Raw genomic sequence first — 15,591 nt, forward strand, 5'->3', positions numbered from 1 at the left:
TGAAAAACTACATGCGCTCTACCATGACACAGAAGCGTCTAAGTGACTTGGCGCTTCTGGCAATTGAACAAGCTACTGTGTATAATTTAGATTTATCAAAACTGATAGAAGCATTTGCAAAGGCAAAGGCACGAAGAGGCAGTGTATTCCTATAAAATTTGGGGACCTTTGGTTGGCGCTGGCAATTTATTTACTTCTAGCATTGCACTTTATTTTTTTATGTATGCGTAGGGCATCATTTTATGAAGCTTAGCTGGCAATTGTGTTTTAACTTCCCTTATTGCACAAGAATGTCTATCAAGGAACTGTTTTTTTTTGGTTGCACAATACTGAATTTATTGTACTGCGAAATGTGTACTTATTAAAGACATATTTCCACAAGGTTCTGTATTTTTGTGAAAAATGTCCAGAGTTGTAATTACAAACATTGGATCCAGCTAGACTTCTTAGAGCCATTTTTCTAGGAAATTGGGCGCTCTTTAAAAGCTTTAAGTAATTCTCTTTCGCCATTAGCCTTGAAGCATGTTCATTTCCAACATTAGCTTTAGGCTTCATCCGCCAATATTACCATTGATAGCAAAGCCTGCTTAGGAGGCCCATCTGTTTCCAGTTAGTCAGACCCCTAGGCAACTGTAATAAAGACAACTTCATAAAAAATAGCTTTTGTCCCTAAAGTTTGCCATTGTGCACTTGTTACCTCAATTAACTCCGCCCACCCTAAGCTCCGCCTCCATGACCCGCCCACCTAGGGCCCTCTGTCAGGTGCTGCCCACGGGGCCCTTTGCCTTAAATCTGCCACTGGTATACACAACACTTTGTGAGGTGGTTGGGATTCAACTGGAGGAATCTAGATTGAGTGTATTGATTGTGATACGAAGGCATCCCGGAAAGGCGATTGCCTGGTGTGGGATTAAATGTGCGATGCATGGTTGCAAAGAGGTGTATTCTGGAAAAATGGAAAGATCAGCAATCGCCAAATTTATGGGAATGGCTGAGAGAACCGACGTGGGTTAATGATTGTGAGGATGCATATGTGCTGACGCAACCATCAACATCACACCCCAGGGACATATGGTGCACATTTTGAAAATTTTTTGGCTAAAGACTGATTATGCAATGTACTGTTGACACGGAACCCGGCGGGCGGGAAATGTTACATAAATATATATAGGGGGACCTGCATTGCACTGTGTGTGATGTTATGTGGGCGTTGCCTTCCTGGTTTGTTCTGGGCTTAACAAACTTAAATAAAGTTTAAAAAAAATAATAATAAAGCAGTGTCAGGGAGATCACCCGGATTATGGGCTTTGGGATGTGGTACAGAGGTCAGCGGGAAAAGATAGAGGAGAGGGGAGAAAGGTTGTGGCATTGCAGCCTGGTAGAAATATCACTTTGGATTAGAGGAGTTGAGAATCAGGAAATACAGTGACACTCAAAGATGGATAGCAGATAAGGTACTAGCGATGTGAGAGCACAGTACGGGGTGAAGGAGGAGAAGTAGAGGAAGACATGAGCATTAATTGCAAATATATCATATGAGTAGTGAAAGGAAGAGATATGTTTGCAGAGGCAGGAGATGCTGAATGGCACATAGGAGATGAGCAAGGATAGAACATTGCGGAAACCATCCCAGGAGGAAGTGATGTACCAGAGGATAAAGGAGAGACAGCCAAGAATGACTAACACCAAGAGAGGATGGTGCCACAAAAGCCAAGAAGTGAGCGAGACTGAAGGGGTATGGAATGAAAAATAGTAGAGTCAATCCTGTATCAGCTAGGGGTTTCTGATGTGGAAGTTGCACTGTCTCCCCTAAAAGTAGAAACATATTAAGCAGGGAGATAGCAATGGAATCAGGAGAGAGTAGTAATATTACCTGTTTGAGAGAAGAACTCTCTTGATTATCGTCCTGCACATGCAACGTAGCATGGGATACTGCCGAACAATGCTCCAATTTGTGCAATGAGTTCTGAAATAAGAAGACCAGGAATACAATAACTGGGAGAGACAATCATCTGTGACTAGAGACAGAGAGAAAATAACTCACTCTATGGGTGCTCAATGTCTATGTTACTCACCATAACAATGTTTGTTCTCAAAGCCTTTTACTAGCCCTTTACACAAAAGGTGCAGGGTAGTTGGTGTCCTTGGCACAGAGACCACAGGAAGTGTTGTGCTGAGCACTGGGATACATGAAGGAAGCCAAGGGGCATGTTTCAGGCTTTCTCTTAATCCAAATCTAGTTAGCATTTATGAGAGTCTTCACAAATATATTTGTCAGCATTAAGGGGTTAAAAATATATTTATTTAGTTATTATTTTCATTGTTTGTAATATTAGTTAAGCCTTAAATGAGTTTTTTCAGAGTGTAGTCATTTTCCCAAGCCAAGATGGAGGATTTCACTCTGGCCCGATTGGTTGTGGAATGACAAAACTCAGTTGCAGAACTCTTTCAACTGTCTTTCATTGTCAACAGCACATCGGAGAGGAGCAGGAAGTCAGGAGCTTCAGTTATCTTGGAGGGCTAGTAGTTTAAGCAGGTGACAGGAGAGCAGAATCGGACCTTCTGTAACAGCCATTATGAGGAATTTAAGCTAAGTGAACAAAGACATCCTTAAAGTTTTGTTTTAGTAAAAAGAATGCATAAAAAGAAATGGCAGATTGCTTATCTGTTCCCCTTTTTTCTGTAGTGTGAAGACTTTCCCTGAGTGCTGGAGACAGGAAGAGCGCAGGAAGCACAGTGACTGTTTCAAGCTGCCTGATCTTAGTGACGATATGCCAGCAGCAGTCTTGTAAGTGTTTAGGGGCAAATATTGTTACAGCGCTCAGCTTTACCCAATTTTGTAATCAGCTGCAAGGAAAAGAGTAAAGAAGTACAATTCCACAGAGTCTATTTTAACACTAAGTACGAATTACGAATTGTTTCTTGTATTTAATTCATCTGCATTAAGGCAACTTTAAAGAGACTAAAAAGAAAACAATACATGAGTAAATGCTTCTGTTTTTGTGTGTGGAAGGTTTACAGAGTTAATTCAAAAGGAAAGAGCACTGCAATATTTTTAAGAAGCGCATTCAGATCCTCTGCAAAGGCTCCTCTGGGAATGTTGAAGAGGAGATTCAGGCAAATTGTAAAGTATATTTAAAGAATATAACAAGGCACATGATAGGGAATAAAGATTTATACATATGTTGTTTCCTTTCTTCCCTATACTGCAGATTTACAAGTGATTGATGAAAGGAATCTGATTTTATTATTTTATCTACTCCCCATTTCCCTCAGGGGTGTTCCGGTTCCAGCTGTGTATTCTTTCCAGTTGCGGGCATCACGCTATAGGGGGTTGGCTGGGGTTCAGCAGCTTCTGCAGAATACAAGACAAGACTCAGCATGGCAGCATGCTCAAACATGCTTAGCCCCAACCTGCTTCCTACATCAGTCCTTAACTCAGTCCTTATCTCTGCGAGTTTGTATTCAATATTACATCTATTAAATTATGAACTGAGGGGCAATCATTTTGCAAAAGTGGGGCTGGGTCCTGGAAAACCATAGCCACTACAATGAAATATGTGTACTTTCTTCACGTCCTTCTCTCCTTCTTCTCTTACCATAATTACCAATTATCGTAGTATGCTGTGCGAGAGAAAAGTTAGCCGTAACACATTAGGGTGTGATGCGGAAATGTTGCATCTGCTCTGAAACTACTGTCAAGACTATTTAAGTACTTTTTTTGTCACTGTGCCCTAAAGACGTATTTCCATTCTTAAAAGAGAAGCAGATGAGTATTTAATGTTACAGTCTCTGATAGAAGCGGGCAAATCAGCGAATTAACAAGAAGATGAGCACATCATCTACATCATCTACATATGTGTATGATTATATTTAACATCCAGCTTCCTATTGGCTGGCTGACATAAGTCAGGCTTTACCCCAATTGTTAGTACCACTTGCAGATCTCATTGGTAACAAAGTACCACACCTCTGAAATGGACAGAAGAATTAACTTTCATCTGACTCTGGTTGGCAGTGTTTATCGGCAAGTCCATTTTTGACATGTGTGATAGCTGCCACTGATTTTTGAAAATATTGGACCTTAGCAAAGCTCTCTTAGGAGGTGAACAGACCATCATGCTGATCTCAGCTTTCTTCTCAGATGCCAGTGCTCAGCCAGAGTTTCTAGTTTTGGTGCCAAGTATGCTGACGTCTCCCACAGTATGGAGAAGGAGAACAAGGGCATGATAGAACTCTCACCTTTGACCTTTGGCCAGAACCCAGTCCCACAGAGATTCACAATACACAGGAGACCATGCATTATCAAATACCCTCTTCGCATATTTCTGAAGCTGCAATGGTAGATCATCTTCTATACAAACTCCAATAGCATAATTTTGGAATTTAGACAAATAAAAATCCATATTTTAGCTATCTCAACATCATCTATGCAGTCTCAAGCGTAAGAAAAGGCTCTACATCCCTAACAATCCCAGTCTGGATACCCACGCAGCGCCTCTGATTGTGTGACAGAGTGGCATTTGACCTTTTCACTTGCTGCATCATATCAGACTCCTGACTTCAGCCCATGTTATTGAATCTTCCTTCATTCAAAGTGATTCTCCTTAAGTGCCCAACATTATTTTATAATTACTGGTTATCATAGCCTCACCCTCTTTAATCCCTTTCATTGTCAAGCATGAACACCTCCACTGAAGGTACAGTGCTCTGGAGTATTTGTTTTCACTTTGAAAAAGAAAACAGTTCTTGTAATGTAAGCTTCTCCATCATTGTTATCTTCATTAAATTCACAAACCCTGAATATATCTGCCGATGCCAGGGATCACATAACACTTTTTAACAATAGATAGAAAGCTTGTTTTTTTGATAATTAAGGAGCATTTGCATACCTGGCTTTCCTTTAATTTTATAAGTTTACATTTTTAGACCAATAAAGAAAGAAGAAATGCTTCGGCAAATCCACAATGTTGTGGGTGTCATATGTCAAGTGCAGCTTGAAATGTCCCAATGAAACTTATTTCATGACTGAATGATAGCAGAATGTACACACTGTACAAGTGACAACGATTAAAGAACTTAGCTCAAAGTGGGCATACGCTGCAAGCTAAGTAAGGGCAGCAAAACAAACAAAATGATGTGAAGCCTCGGACATCTGAGACTTTCCGGTAAATTGACATCAGAGGCAATTGAGACTCACATGGACTGTTCACATTTCAGCAAATCCCAGTGGCACTTAAAAGAAGAGGGTCAAAATACATCAAGATGGGTATGTATTCATACACATGTGCAACTATAGTATTGTTACCAATATTATTAACACCACTAGGTGTCACTAAAGCAACTTCTTTGAGCTAAAACATAAAAAACAAAAACAAGAAAAATGTAGGCATATTTCTTTCAGATGCAAAATAAGGTTAATGTCACATTAGGCAGGAACGTTAATCCAGAGTGTTAGAAAGTGCTGTACGGTGAGTTACAGATAGACCCTATTTCTGCTTTGCGAGCTAAGGCTATCTATATCCCTCAAAGTTCTCCTGTGGTCCCTGCTTGAAAAACCCTATGCACCAAATGTGACTGCCACAGTGGGGAAAAGTCTAAGAATATAGCGCTCCTTCATTATTACATGCCAGAGTCCACGATAATTTCATATGCACCCCTGAATCTTAGCAAGGGAATCAGGCTCAAGGCTATGCCGGGCAAATGAAAATGCACTGTTTACCTGGCTACCCTCTGATCTCGGGCCCAGGTCCCCTCCCCGCCAGTTGCAGACCTGCACTGCTCCCTGACAAGCCTTGCACTTGGGGACTGTTTCTGTAACCCTACAGCCCCATGCTAGCACTTGACATCAAACTGTCTGCACTTACCCTTGCACTTTCCACCAGCTGGCCGCACTTTTTATTTATTGTCCTTATTTATTTTACTGTTATCTTAAGTATTGCACTGCCCCTCCCCCCCTGCACTTACGCGATCTCAATGTTACCTGGCCTAGTAAGATCATTGTCTCTGTCTTCCCTCTGTTCCCCCTCCCTTGCCTCGTTGCGCCTTGAAACACTTGTGTATAGGCGTGTTATAAATGCCATATCATATCATATCAATCCCTAGGAGGGATTCAAGTCTCCATCAAATGCCTACTCTATAGTACTATTTCACCAGACAGAACAAAGACTGAAACATCCACCATTAATGATAAACCTTAAATCAAAGATTTCTATCAGAGCTGCTTACCAATTTCTTCTTCCAGATGTTCAATCAGTCTCAGTTTAAATAAAGAATGACCTATAGCCAGTTCAAATACCTGAAAACAAAGAAAGCAGTTCCTAAATTAAATATCATAAGGGGGCCATCAGGTGAAAATCCAATTTAAATAAATTTGGTATTGTCCTCTATGATTCTCCTGTCACAGATTCCCCATCTTAGAGGTTTGGTTGCAACATCATCTGTTTTTGTAAAACCTTTTCCCCAAGGAGGGTGCACAGTTCAACGACTGCCGGTGTCATTGACTCCTAAACTGAAGTCACCCATTGTATATGTGAAGCACACCATGCCCCATGACCTCAGTCCTACCCCTTTGCCCACAGGGCACTTAAAATGAGGAAAAGTAGGTTGGAGTGATGCTTCCCAAAAAGAGAAGGAAGGATGGGAGGGCAATATAGAAACCGTGGAAAGAAAATCCATTAAAAAAAATATTACAGAAGGTGAGAAATGTGTTAATCTTTTGAACTGCATCCACCAGTACTAAAATCTGGAGAAGGCAGCAGTGAGAGACGTGTCACCAAACTGGGTGGTTTTGTAACACAGCTCTTCTAAAATGGGCATCTTGGCCAACAAAGAGAAATGTAAGGAAGGCATGGTATCATCAATGAAGACGGACACAAGTGATCACAGTTCAAATTATTGAACTTCAATGGGTTGATTGAATGCCTATCTAACCCTAAGTCTAAAGATGGGAGCAAGCTACGACCATCAAATAATAATGGTAAGGTAAGTTTAAAGAATATACATTTAGCAAAAGCTTTTTATACCATTTGAAACACACATTTAAAACATAGATTATAAAACTACATAGATAAAAACATCTCAATGTCATCTCATTACAACATTTAAATCATTTTGCACTAGTGCAGTTATGTTAAACATTTAAAAATCTCAACGAGATGCATATAAAATCTGACAATTAAATAAGATAAGTATCATCACCCTGTAAAAATGTCAGCCATAAACAAGGAATATCTATTTCCGTCATAGTATTATTGTAAGACTTAAGATATTTTATACAAAGATAATGCAGACTTTCACATTCAATAATTAGGTGGACCAATGTTTCTTCTAAGAGAATTCCACATAGTCTGCAAAATGTATGATTGTAAACCAGCTTGTTCATTCAGCTTGTTGGAGATAGTGCAACTGATACGTTAAATTTTAGATGGAGGTAAACCCTGAATATGTTTTGGTTTGGGTATGCAAATACATATTTCGGAATAGATTTACGGGTTCTTCTATACCGACAATATTCAGTGGCCGATGACAAGGTCTCCAAATGAAGGATGTTTTGACAAAAGGCAGATACTGTGAGTTTTCTCTTGAGCCAATATTTGAGATTGCCTGTGACATACAAATTACTTCCTTCATATAGCCGCTATCTAACATGGCCAGCATTCTAAAATTAGATGGAACATCCCAAGCTCCCTTTTTGTGGACGGTCAAAATGTTACTGTGTTTCCAAGAAGATGGTAGAATACCGTATGTACCGATATGACCAAATAATATGTGCAGAGCAGCGCCCCATAGTGGAGGGTCACTTTTTAAAACAAGATTGGATATACCAGCGGGGCCCGCAGCACGAGATGATTTAAAATTTTCAATAATTGCAATTATATCTAGTATAGAAGCTTTAAATTCCCACGGTGTATCTGGGATGGGGATAGTAATAGCGACAGAATCATTACTGCATATGGTGGAAGCTATATGGTTAGCCCATGTCTCTTCATGAATGCAATTTATTGTCAAGTCTCCTTTTTTGTTTTTCGCTAAAAGATGCCCTATCGCATAACCATCACCCAATAGGGAAAGTCTGGCTATCTTGTGCCAAAGTTTTACTTCAAGCTCTTTTTTATGAGATTTTAGCCACCGATTATGGCATTTTCTTAGGTCACAAATTTGTTCCACTATCGGCGACTCATCAGACCCTCCTCTCTTGGAGTGAATCAGTACCTTGATATTGTGACGTAATTTTCTTTTTTCGATTTGAATGGCTCTGTCGTTGTCATTACTTATAGGACGCAAAATGTTAACTCTCTCCCAAACGGATTTGTATTGACGCGGCTCGACAATAGAGCTTTGAATATTGACCATGGTATCTGGGAAATGCTCAATTAATTTATCATCGAAGTACGGCCAGGAAGAATAAGTTTGAATGAAGGGAGGTAACAGTTCCCGAGCCATAGATTTAGCTTGATCATTATTGTGGCGTTTCTTTAATATACGATTCAAACCATCATTCAACAATAGCTGACCATTTTTGTCATAAGTTGAAAATGTGTGAGCTTATTAGTTAACGTCAAAGAGAAGACATAGGGACAGTTGATCGCTTTCCTCAAGACACACAACTCCCATATCTTTAATATAGGGCAAACCTAGCGCATTAGAAAATATAAAATCAATAGTAGCTGCAGAGGAGCCTGCTATGCGCGTGGGGTCCACATGCGGATCACTCATAGTGGTACCGTTCAAGCATTTTATATTATGGGATTGGAAAAGTTTATGCCACTTTTTTCCTTGAATGTTGGAATCTTGTATGATGGGGTTAGAATTCTGTGTGCGATCCACCATTAGCTCTATGGGGATAATCTCACCTATTTTGGCATTAAAATCACCAAGGAGCCAAACTGGAAAAGAATGGGAATATTTATTTAGTGCAGCATCAATCACTTTGATGTTTTTTGAAATGAGTGACATTTTAGGTGGCTCATAGACATTGATTAATATCACACTAGTATTTGCATTCGTTATCTTAGCTATTAAGATATTTAGTGACGACTGAGGTAATTTTTCTATTGTCCACGGGCTCAAGACCGATATAAGGAGCCCGCCTTTCAGACGACCCATTGGACCTTTTATGGCCACTTTGTGGACTGTGGAACGATTATCAATTTGGATCTCAGCTGTTATCCAGGTCTCTTGTAGAGCGACTATATTATATATGTTGATGTTGCTTAAAAAACCATCAACATCGAACATATGTGTATGACCCCGGGTGTTCCAAGAGCAGAGAAATTCGGGAGATATTGGTCACTTCCGTGTCCCAGAGAAATGGTCCCTAAAGGATAGAGGCAGCCATTGCCAATATCCTTCAGGGATTGCCTCAACGGATGGGGCGTCTTTGGCGGACAACTTCCCAGATGTCAATTTAAGAGTCTTACTAGCGCATCGCGATTTTGATTTGTTAGTGGTAGTGGCAGGAGCAGAGACATCATTCTTAGTTGTATTTGTTACCACAGTCGCCAAAGTTTTGGTAGGTCGGTTAGTGGACAGAATCACAACGGCTTGGGCGATATAAACAAGTGTAAGCAGATTTTCTTCGAATCCGAGGACATAGGTGAGAGTTGCGTCATTTTTGAAGCACACATTGGATGTATAATGGTTAGTTAACTCAATTTGGTCTACAAGGAAGATGTCATTTGATGTTATAACACAAAGTGGGACTATCTCATGAAATAGCTTTAAAATTGCTGCTCTGTTTAAGGGGCCACACGATTGAACCGAATCGATTTGGGTTAATTGGAGGGCTGCCATAAGAGGACCATGAGTGGAGATACCTTTGCTCGTTTTTGGAGTTGAGTTTGGTTTTCCTTTCTTTTCTATAACATCCTTATGCCACTCTTTCGGTAGAGTCATTTGACGTTCTTCAGAAGGAACGATTTTAGTGGGCGATAACAATTTTTTCTTGTTTATTTTCTTGGCTTTTATTTTTTTTGGAACTGTGGTAGACCCCGTATTAGATATGGATGGGAGTGTCTAAGACTGTAGGGGATTATCTATGGTAACAATAGGGTTGACATGAATAGGAATACTAGGGGTATTTTGCGATAGGGAGTTTTTGGGAGGGCCGGTAAGGGTAGCATTTATTTTACATTTTTTTGCTTTGTTTGTTATTTTGTTCCGATACATAAATGCCTGGAAGATATGATTAGTTTTCCTCTGTTTGCGCTGGGGCAGTGATACATAAGACGTGGACTTGCTCACCGCAGGATGAGGAATAAATGTTGTTAACCCAGGCTGTGGTATAGCATGAAAGCAACATTTACTACCCAGACTCTTATGTATCAGCAAAGACTGAATGTCAATTTTTGATTCCAGTAACATACATTTTGACAGTAAGGATGTAAGCAAGTTTTCCAAAGCATCAAATTTATCATCAGAGGACTTACTAGAGTCGAGTTCAACATCATCGAAAATCGGACCTCAGTCAGTAATTACACTTTTTATTGCTGGATCATCGACATAATTAGATGACTTACTAGTTAACTTAAATTTAAATAATGGTTGTATATTCACTATTGGATCAACAAAATTGGAGTTTTCTGTTTTGGGGAAACAAGGCACATGGGGGCCATGCTTGTTTAAGACTGGCAAGCCCATAGCTTTGGACGGTGGCGTAAAGTATAAGGGGGTAGCTATGGGCTCACCAATAGATAGTTCAAGATCTTGACCCAAATATTCAACCTCCATTTCTTCTAGTTTAGAGCCAGGTATGGTACATGTAATAGAAGATGCAGGAGACGCTACTGGGATAATATCAAATTGTGATGGCTGGGTGGCCTCAGGAGATAACTTGACCACATCGTTCAACATGTCTACATTTTTTTGAGGTAGATCTTTGTCTGCATATGTGGTGGGAGCTTCTACTATTTCAGAATCCGGGTTGGGGACTTTTGATCCACCCAGTATATCATTTAAAAGCTTAGAGCTGACACAACCTAGCTCACTGGATAGCGCAGTGACTAATGCGTTGGTGATGTCAATACAATGCTTATTAGACACTGGTAGTAACAATTGTGCCGGTAGGGCAAATTGTTGTTCATTGTTTAAAAGCAGAGCGTTTTTGGCAAAATAGGCAGTAATATGGTTGTCCTGGAATGGCACACGCGTGATAACCTTAGGAATGCATATTCGCCTATTCCTCAGGGTTTTGTGCATTTCAAGTTCACGTATATGGTCTGCCATAGTGTTAAAATCAAGTTGCCGCGCGATTGTAACGGGACTTAAATGGTCCGAAAAAAAACTGCTTAGTGGGGATTGGTTAAGGTATAAACAGTGACACTAAGTTTAAATAAATAAATAAGGCCCAGCAAGAACACAGGTTCGTGTCTAAATCGTACAAGACACTTATCTCACACAGTAAGACTAACACATGTTAAACAGGGCAGTGATTTGTAAAACACATAAAATCACATAGAACTGTACAAACTATTACGATGAAAAAATTCCTAATGAGATGTGAAAACACGAATTAAGCACGAGTTAAAATTCAGTCAAGACTTTTACCTCCTGACAGTGTTCGCTTTTCATTTAACACTTAAATCACAATGGAGAATGCACAATCTAAAAGGTACTCACGGCAATCCTGAAAAGAGAGGCAGAAAATGCTGTAACTGGCTGTGTTTGGGAATTTAAGAACATATAGCGCCTCGCGCCTTGTGCCTCACAGCATCTGTGGCAGCCTCACAACGTCTGGGCCAGCAATATAGAACAGGTGTGGGGCACGTTCATGAAGGGCCAAAGTTAAGATTGGCCACTCAAGGATGCAAGAGAGTCAGGTATGAGCCAGGCTGCAGACCAAGTGTATAATGATGGCAACTAGAAACACGAGGATTCAAGGATAGCAAAGAAGGGGAGCTGTCACTGCTGTTCCGCTGCGAACAGCGAACAGCTACTTCGGAGCTACTTCTGGAGTGCACGCGCTGGAGCGCGCAGAGTCTCCTTAATATTGCATTGTAAAAGGGGCAGAGCCTGATTCCCAAAAGAAAATAATAATGATAGTATTAAATACTATAATTCATTAGAAACATATATAATTATATGTTACTATGCTAACGTGCATGTAGAGTCTATGTGCAAAGAAAGTCTATCAAAGTCCATTGAAGATCAGCATAGCACGTCGTACCAAAAGCAGTGAAGGAAAGCAGTGTAGGAAAGGTTCCACAGGGGTTCCACAGAGTCCTCCAGCGAACAGCTACTTCAGAGCTACTTCTGGAGCGCGCGCGCTGGAGCCCGCGGAGTCTCCTTAATATTGCGTTGTAAAAGAGGAGGAGCCTGATTCCCAAAAAAAAGAAAATTATGGTAGTATTTGATACTATAATTCATTAGAAACATATATAATTATATGTTACTATGCTAAAGTGCATGTAGAGTCCATGTGAAAGAAAGTCCATCAAAGTACATTGAAGATCAGCATAGCACGTCGTACCAAAAGCAGTGAAGGAAAGCAGTGTAGGAAAGGTTCCACAGGGGTTCCACAGAGTCCTCCAGCGAACAGCTACTTCGGAGCTACTTCTGGAGCACATCCTAGAGGAGTCTCTGTCAAAATAAAAGGGCCAATACTAAAATAACCTATACCAATATGTACCTCTAAACATAAACCGTGGGAAAATTCTTTATGCAAAAGAAACGTGTTCAAGAAAAAATATGTCAGGATAGGTGAGTAATTAGCTTCCCTTACCCACGTTTTCAGCATGGGACAAGGTGGCACACTCAAGCTTCACACACACACTTGTTCTTCTCTGCCACGAGGATGCAGTTCAAAACAAAAATATCCAGGCCTTCTGCATGTAAGTCTCTTTCTCAGTAAAAGTCTCTTATTGGCAGAAATGGGCTGTCACCATCAACATCAGCTTGGTGAAAATCATTGACGTTGAGGCCGAATGGGAGTATTCAAAATTTATAATGAGCAATCCCCACCACAAACCTGAACATTTTCTTGGTTCTTGGATGGATGAGAACATTACAACATGCGTCTTGGAAATCCAATGACACCAACCTATCCTGAAGGTATAGGGTCTAAAACAATCTGAGTAAGCTTGACCATGCCAAACTTGACCTGCCTGAGAATCTTGTTCTGGAGAGCCACACTCTGCCCCCAACTGTGGAAAATTTTTAAGAAGACAGCTGATACTGGGATTGAACATCTAGAATGAGGAATCTATGGGAGGATGCAACCGATTAAAAGTGTTTATGGGAACTGCAATGAATCTGATGATGTCATCATTCATTAATTTCCCAGGGATAGCCTCTCCTCATGTGGCCAGGATATGGCAGCCACTACCTGATCCTGACCATGGGGGTGGCTATTTCAGGGAGGATCACATGAGGGGAGCTGACCCTCAAGGGGGTGAAATGGCATCAACAGCTGAGACATGGTATCCCTCGTTCCTTTTGAGGAACACCCCTCAATCCCTCTAGACTTTATGGCATTGTATGACAGTTTCCTGAAGTATCCTGAAAAAGATGATGACAGAACATATTCATTACATAAATTACTAAGTACTGAGACAAAGAAGAGGACTGCCAGGAGAGAGGTTTTTCTGACAAACTGCAGTGTGCTGTCTAGTGTTACCAAGAATATGCTTGTTCAAGGCAACTCCCAGCCCTAACATTGGAGTTTAAAATTACCACAGCTGACAGCTGCAAGAGAGATCATTCAGGCGTCGGCTCAAGGGCTGACGAGAGTTACGAGCAGCAGTGCTGGAGTGGATTACCGGGAGAGAACAAAGTCCCTATCCAAGAGGGAACCCCAAAGACTCTGGAGCGTAGTCAGTGAGTGAGAAGGCTGGCCCATGTACTCCTAGCAGAAAGGACTGAGAACTGTAGCGAAGAAGCACTGCTGGTGAGTGGGAGACTAGGCATGCAAGCTTCTCATCTGTTGCTTAGGAAAGCTTTGTTGGTAAGCCGCGAAACTGCCAGAACTAAGGAAACATGGTGGGAATGGAAAGCAAAGTTGTGCTTCATTCCGGTGTTGAATGCAAGGACACTCAGTGCCGCTGGCAGGGAGAAGCCTCCTAAGCTCTGTGAAAGCAGTGGGCGCAATCCCGAATGGGAGCAGCTGCCACGGGAGAAAGTATACATGTATATACTAACATCTTTATAAATCACGATAATTAAAGCAAATGAGAATCAAAGTAATATTGTGACTTCTGAAAGAAAAGAAGCTTGTGGAAGAGGCATTTCCTCTTGTCCTTAAATATTGATGAACCACGTTCAAGTTACCAAGCCTTGGCAGGAGAATACACAAGGCAACATGTGAGTCTGGTTCTCGCACCCATATTTCGGAGAGCCAAAGACCTGGCAGGAGAGTATACCAGTTGAACCAGGTGCTTTGCGAGTCTGGGACCCACAACCAAATTGTGCAAACTACGGTGTAAGAGAACCTGACTGGAGTGTATAGCAGGTGCTCTGTGAGTCTGGGACATGCACCCACATTGTGTTGTCTTAGAAAAGTAATCCCAAGCCCTTAGGACCTGAACTGTATTGAATGTGATCAAAAGAGTGGGTAAGGGAGTCGTTTACACTGGAGTGGATTGAAACGTCAAGAGGAGGGAGCTATCCGCCTGGGCTATAAAGAATGTGGTTATTCATTTGAATGTTTGTTTTGCTGGAAGGAAACCTGGAGAAGGAACTAATTCCCTGGACCTTTGAACATTATCTATTTGGAGCCTTTGTTGAAGCTACACCTTTTGTTGAACTTGAACATGTATGCACATTCAAAACGAAAGACAATGACCTTTAACACCCTAGAGTTAATTTTTATAATGCAAGGGCTAGGATAGGATTTTGGACAAAGGACATTTTGCTTTGGACATCTTGACATCTGACAAACCCTTAATTTTTGTTGAGGTAGGGAAATCCCTCCTAGTTTAGGGATCGAGAGGCGTTTTTCCCACTGTTTTATTATTTAATAAAAGTTTATAACTACCACCACGACCTCACTATCTCCGTGCCTGGTTCTTCACAGGACTTAAAATTATGTTGGACACATATTAGCACAAGGCAATCTCTATAAAGCAAGAATCACCCATCTATATATAGAACGCAGCAAGGAAAGGTTTACTCACAAAGCAAGCAGCACTCCACATATCTGCAGACGTGTTGTATCCAGCTCTGAGTATAACTTCAACCGAGCGGTACGGCATTGTCTGTATTTCTTCTATCATATGATGATTCTAAAAAAGACTTAAGGAGGCGTTCAATCATCCCTGTACCCTGTCTGGCTTGCACATTGTGGTACATAAAAAAACACCTGTCACAAAAAGTGAAGTGCTTCAAAACATAATAAACCATTAACAAGACTTAGGGCCTCATTACGAGGTATGCCGGTAGCCATGCCGCTATTTGCAGCATGGCTGCCGGCAAAACCGCATCCGTGTCCGTGTCCTCGGAATGAGGACTTACCGGACCATTCTGAGTTCGGATGGCCTTATAATTCCTCACTCGAGGACACGGACACGGTTCATCCCCATTCCCATTTCAGACCCTATAGGGCTGAATGGGAATGGGAGAGGGAGTAAACAATGGACCATAACGAGATGGACCGTT

General features: G+C 41.1%; 1 long non-coding RNA gene across 1 annotated transcript; it reads right to left on the minus strand.

The window, feature by feature from the left end:
- Window positions 1–1,879: 1,879 nt before the first annotated feature.
- On the minus strand, window positions 1,880–15,198 carry LOC138520100 (uncharacterized). Its single transcript, XR_011282791.1, has 3 exons — window positions 15,111–15,198; window positions 6,229–6,298; window positions 1,880–1,966 (listed from the first exon to the last, which is right to left on the minus strand). It is a non-coding gene; the product is annotated as an uncharacterized lncRNA (long non-coding RNA).
- Window positions 15,199–15,591: the final 393 nt, after the last annotated feature.

This window comes from Ambystoma mexicanum, chromosome 13 (genome assembly GCF_040938575.1).
Source record: "Ambystoma mexicanum isolate Mex_15411 chromosome 13, UKY_AmexF1_1, whole genome shotgun sequence".
NCBI classification, from domain to species: Eukaryota; Metazoa; Chordata; class Amphibia; order Caudata; family Ambystomatidae; genus Ambystoma; species Ambystoma mexicanum.